Below are 6,000 nucleotides of genomic sequence, written 5' to 3' on the forward strand. Positions count from 1 at the left end.
TAAATTAATTAACCTATATTCAAATAAAAATACAATATAACGGAATTATCGCTAGAGAGAAACCTGTTGTCAATAAAGACACATCTTATTACAAGTTCCAGGTCACAAGGACCTTTGCTTTAAGAAGAATATTGCTTAGAATAACATGAGTAGGCCTACGTAAATGAAGTGTGACCATCTTCTCGATCAGAAACGGAGACTGGTAAGCTGGATATGTACACATTTCAACGTCACATTGTTGAGAAGTAACAACATTTATGAACTCAACCAGGAAGTGCTAAGAGTAGAGAGTTAACAATGAATTGAATAAAAAGTTTAAAGTTGAGAACTCAGTAATTTAATACAGCTGTTGTGGGCAAATCGCAAAATAGCGAACGTAGAAGCTCCGCCCACGACCCCTTCCACTTTTCCCCTACTAGCTCATCAGACACTCTACGTGATAGACGAGTGTTGTGTCGAATGCACATTTCTTGTGAGTGGGGATAACTTCCTCTACTGGCGTTCGCTATATTGCGATTTATCCGCTGTTGTTAAATGTAGGCCTTGCATGGTTTGTCTTCTCTTTGAGCAGTTGAAAGTTGAGAACTCAGTAATTTAATACAGCTGTTGTTAAATGTAGGTCTTGCATGGTTTGTCAACTCTTTGAACAGTTGAAAGTTGAGAACTCGGTAATTTAATGGAGCCGTTGCAAAGTGAAGGTCTTGGATCATTTGTTAATTCTTTGAAGAGTTGATTTAATTTTAACACGCTTCTCAATAATAGGCCTAGACCATTTTTAACATTGACAATGTATTGTTAAAAAATCAGAACTCGGTAATTAAATGGAGTCGTTGCGAAGTGGAGGCCTTGTATCATTTGTCAATTCTTTTAAGAGTTGATTTACTTTTAATACGCTTCTAGTATATACAGTCATGAAGCTTGAGTTGTGAGGGTGCTAGGAACAATCGACTGTGCCGGTACTATTTCGCATTGTCTGTAATGAGACGATATTAGCGATCCTAGTGGTTAGCAACTAACTATGGATGCATATTTACTACGTATTGAGCTTCGTGACTGTATATACTAGACTGTGATAATAGGCTTCGTCCATTTTTAACATTGATCATGTATTGTTAAAAGTAGCGAACTTGCTAATTTAATGGAACCGTTGCGAAGTGGAGGCCTTGAATCATTTGTCAGTTCTTCGAAGAGTTGATTTACTTTTAACATGCTTATCAATAATAGGTCTAGTCCATTTTTAATACTGATCATGTATTGTTAAAAGACATTTAGCAATGATCGTCTAAAAATTGTATTTGCTGCTCATAAATCAATGCAATGTCTTCTATTTACAATTTTATTCAAAGGAAGGATCATGAATCTGAATAGTGCTTAGTTTAAACTATTTACTTTGTATTCTTACAAAAAGTATATTTTAAAGTACAATATTAATATTCACTAAGCGACAAAACATCAACCTGAATATAAAGAACTTGTTGAATAAGAAAAGTTGTTGAAGTGCTTAAAACTGAATATATTATCTACTAGGCAACTCATCTTGTGAAATGTTACATTTGAACAGTAAGAAGAAAAACAATCAAAAGTCACAATTCTCTTGAGAGTGATATCTTCTAATTCAGTATATTACTGCAAAATTTATTGCTTTTCCTAATAGAAAAGGTAGGAAAGGATGACTGTATGCGTGCTAATAATTTTCCTTTACCAGTTTTGATAAGAAAAATTCCAAAATTTTTCAGTAATATACTAAATTAGATGATGACTCATCTTATGAGAATTGTGAATTTGATAGTTTTTCTCCTCTACTCTCCATTAAAATAACTGTGAAGTAAAATAAATGTTATACAGCTTTTAATGATCATAATATACATAATAGGAGATTACTAAAGTCTATTTAGTACTATCATAATAATTGAAAATGACTTACAGTTTAACTTTGTTATAACGGTTCGCACCGTTAACCATTTTTCTCTATCGTAAGCGAATGGAGTATATAGTATAAGTACTGGTGAACAGTAAAGAGCAGAACAGGTGTCACTGCTTCGCGCGGCATTGAGTCCCCCACCTCCTCGCGCATAGCCGGCCGGCTGAGAAACCTGTTCTGCTGTATACTGTTCACCCAGTATAATAGCATAAGACATTAAAATTACATTGCTCGAGTATAAAGTTTAGCGCCCGAAGCGAAGCCGAGAGTGATAATTTCCATGAGTGCATAAAATCTGTTTAATCTCGTGTGCTGTATATTATTTTATCCATTACTGGTATTTAAATTTAATTTTAAATTGTACGCCTTTTCTTTGTAATGTGTTGTTTGTGAAGAAGTTGTAAATGAATGTATTGATTTCATTGGTGCTAACGTGTTGGTTATCATGGAGAGAGTGATTGAAAAAATATTAATTCACTGCTGTGAATAAAGTCATTGTTTAAATTGCTAAGAACGGTGAAATAAAGACCAGTTTAGATACCAGTTATGGATAAAAATAGTTCAATTAAAAAAAAATCAATTTAATTGATTTAGACAAGAGTTTACTTCAATAACGTATTAAAACGACTTTTCCCTCTTTTGTTTATGCCATAGGTTCGAATAGCTATTAGCACTCTGGAAACATGATGGCTAGAATTTTATTGTTAAAAATAAACCGGATGATCTTCTTCCGCTTTCATATTTTGTCAACGAGATAGAGGTATCTACAACGGAATGTGAAAGATACTTCAGCTCGTGAACGGAACTGTAACTCGAATGAGAAGTGTTCTTTTGGTAACTTTGAAGTGTTGGTGAGTAGCCTACAAATGAATCAGTCATTTAAGAAAGGGCTCAATTGCATGTTTTTAAGAAAATGGTTTCTTCACATATAGCCTCGGTATATACATGCTTCTGCATTAAAACAGCTCATTTCCACTCAATAACGTTGGATCTATAACTGTCTGAATATTGCATTCATTTTAGAAGTGGCTCAACTCCTGGAATTGAGGCCTTTATAAAGTGAATTTGCCTTGCAACCTAGTGACTAACATAGGAATAATCTTGTGACAGTTGGTTACCAGTTCCAGCTGTTTCAAATAAACATGGCGTCTCTTGGAGGGAATGCAGTTATTTGTAATAAAAAGAAAAAAAAAGAAAGGTATATGTAATAAGCAAAACTATAAAAGTGGAATATATAGATATCATTGCAAATGCTTCAAAAGAAGGGAGATTTATTGTAAAATTGGTATCAAGTGATGATATTAAGGAGGTTAGTAAAGGGTGGCAGAAATACTACAGTAGAAACACAATCGAGAGAAGCACCCCGTGATCAGAAAGTGAAACTGCAACCAACAATGTTCATTGAATAAAAGTCTGACTCAAAGAACCCAGGGAAGTATGTGTTTCAGCATTCATCGGAGGGATGATAGGACACACTTTTGATTTGAAGATATCTGCTACAGATATTGTGAAACTTCAGGATCAATGTGCCTAAAGTGAAAAAGTTCCCATCTGCTACATACCAGATGAACACTTATGGTTTTACAGGGACATCGTAGCTTGGCCTACTAGCAGCAAAAGTGATGATGATGCACAAAGAACATTAAATTTATTGTTAATTTTTACTGCTGTTCTTAGCAATGTATTATAATTTTGACACAATATGTTAATGTTTGTGTTTCTGTGATTATGAATATCTGAATGATTTCAGTGAAATGAAAATATTAGTCAAAATAGAATTCATTTTTCATAATTTTATTCTCAAAATAGGAATTTCCTTTTGAAAGGGCTCAATTCCACAATTTTGAATCAGTATAACAACTTACCTGAACAAACTTTGCTTATGTTTCATACATCCTAATGCTAAAAACCATTGATTTATTATAGGATAGGTGTGTAACTTTGTATCAAATATTGCCATGTTTTTATATAATCAGTTTTCTCTTTCTCCTGAAAAATTGGAATTTGTGTCATTCTTAAATGACGGAGTCAATTATCTTTTCGTTTTCCTGCTAAACCCCTGGGAGTAACAAATGTTTCTAGCTTTGCTACAGTGTCACGTTTCGCACCGTTACTTTTTTTAATTGGCTATTTTACGGCGGTTAATCAACTGCTATGCTTATCTAGCGTCTGAATGAGATGAAGGTGATAATGCCAGCGAAATGAATCCAGCGCCGACAGTTATCCAGTATTTGTGCTTAAAGGGCTGAGGAAAAACCCCGAAAAAACTAAAACCAGTAACTTATACCAATAAGAATTTGAACCTGGGCCACTCACTTCACGGTCAGACCTGCTAATCGTTACTCCACAGCGGTAGACTGGTATCGTTATTAATTTTCTTTAAGCTATTAAAATATCTCAACATTTTATACTAAGTGTATGGTTTAGGCAAGTGTTTATTACCAACTATGTAATTTTACACTGACGTTCAAAAATACCTGATCCCTACTAATCGATAATGATCGATAATTTGTTCGTGTTTTTCTTTAGCTATTACTTCTATGATTAAATGGCGAAGATATCAATCAGTGTCGCCAATAAAGGGCGATTCACGAGGATTTACCATCCTTTACGGAGCCTATTTCCGAAGAAATTCTGAGCAAAAATATCATATAAACATGGGTTCTACTCTCAATATTTACAGAGTTACGTTTCGTTATTGGAACGTATTGCTGTGAACGCGTGATCTTTGGTCAGCGTGCAGTCAGCAGTCAGAGCGCTAAGGAAATCAAAGATAGCCGTATGCAGTTACGTAGAGCGACGAGTGCCGTTCACAAGCGTGCGGCCAAGTGCACTCAAGCGAACGGCGACATTTTTTAAAATGTGTTATAAACTCTTCAAGACTGTAAATTAGGATTCAAAATTGAACTGCAAATAATTAAGTCGGTGGAAGTGGTGTGTTTTGTAATAATTTTTGTGATAAGTGCATAAGAATAATGTAATTTTCTAGTTAAAAATAGAAAAAGATGTATGTACGAAGCAACTAAGGAGTTCACAGCACATTTTTAGCTTCATAATACTTGCCAATTAAAGAAATGATACTTCTGAATGGTTCAGTCTCTATTTGTATTTTATTTTACCTTCAAACTAAAGAAAAAACGTATTTTACAAACAACTTTAAACTAGTGTAACTCTGAAAATATTGAGAATAGGAGCTATGTTTATAAGACATTTCTTGCTCAAAATGTCTTCAGAAATAAGCTCTGTAAAGGACGGTAAATCCTCATGAATCACCATGTATACCAGCATTATAGAATTCAAAATTTCATCCCCCTTTGCTGATTGTAAAGAAACACTTTATCGCGAAACCGTTGATATTGTCAATTATGAGAATAATTTATACTTAACCTGCATCATCTTTCCCCCCAACGCTTTTGTTACCCGTCCCAATAATGATGTCACCTATTGAGAACCAACGGAACTATTTTAAAATGTGTCAATTTGTAATACCTTTGGTTCTGACTGATCCTATGGTTAGAAAGTTCGCTTACACGATCAGAATATTTTGGGTCAGACATCTTTGAACGCCAGTATACACGAAGGCCTTTCTCCTTTGTTTATACAGTAATTTATGCTCTGGGCTCCAAAATCGAGTAGTATTCTGCAGGGCCAGCTTTAAACCGATTGGACCGATTTATTCCAATCGGGCCCTACATGTAAGGGGGCCCACACCTAAGAATTGCTATAAGAAACTGCACAGCAGACCTGGAAGTGGTACAAACAGACGCCAAGCTAGAATAGGAAAGAGAACTAACGAATACCATAAAAGTGGCTAAGACAGATAACCATACGCTTCGTGAAGAAGTTGAGACACTGAAACTAAATCTGCCAACAGAGACTCCAAACTCCAGAAATGCTTAAGTTCCTTGCTTCCAACGTATATAGCATTTACAATTTTATTTATTGCCCTTCGGATTTTTATGACACTTCCAGTGACTGTGAAATTAGGGAAAAGGAGTTTTTCCAATCTTAAATTGATCAGTATAGCAAAATTCCTTCAACGGTTCGGCAATTATGTACACTGAATATGAAATTAGAAT

The sequence above is a fragment of the Periplaneta americana genome, chromosome 12 (genome assembly GCF_040183065.1).
Source record: "Periplaneta americana isolate PAMFEO1 chromosome 12, P.americana_PAMFEO1_priV1, whole genome shotgun sequence".
NCBI classification, from domain to species: Eukaryota; Metazoa; Arthropoda; class Insecta; order Blattodea; family Blattidae; genus Periplaneta; species Periplaneta americana.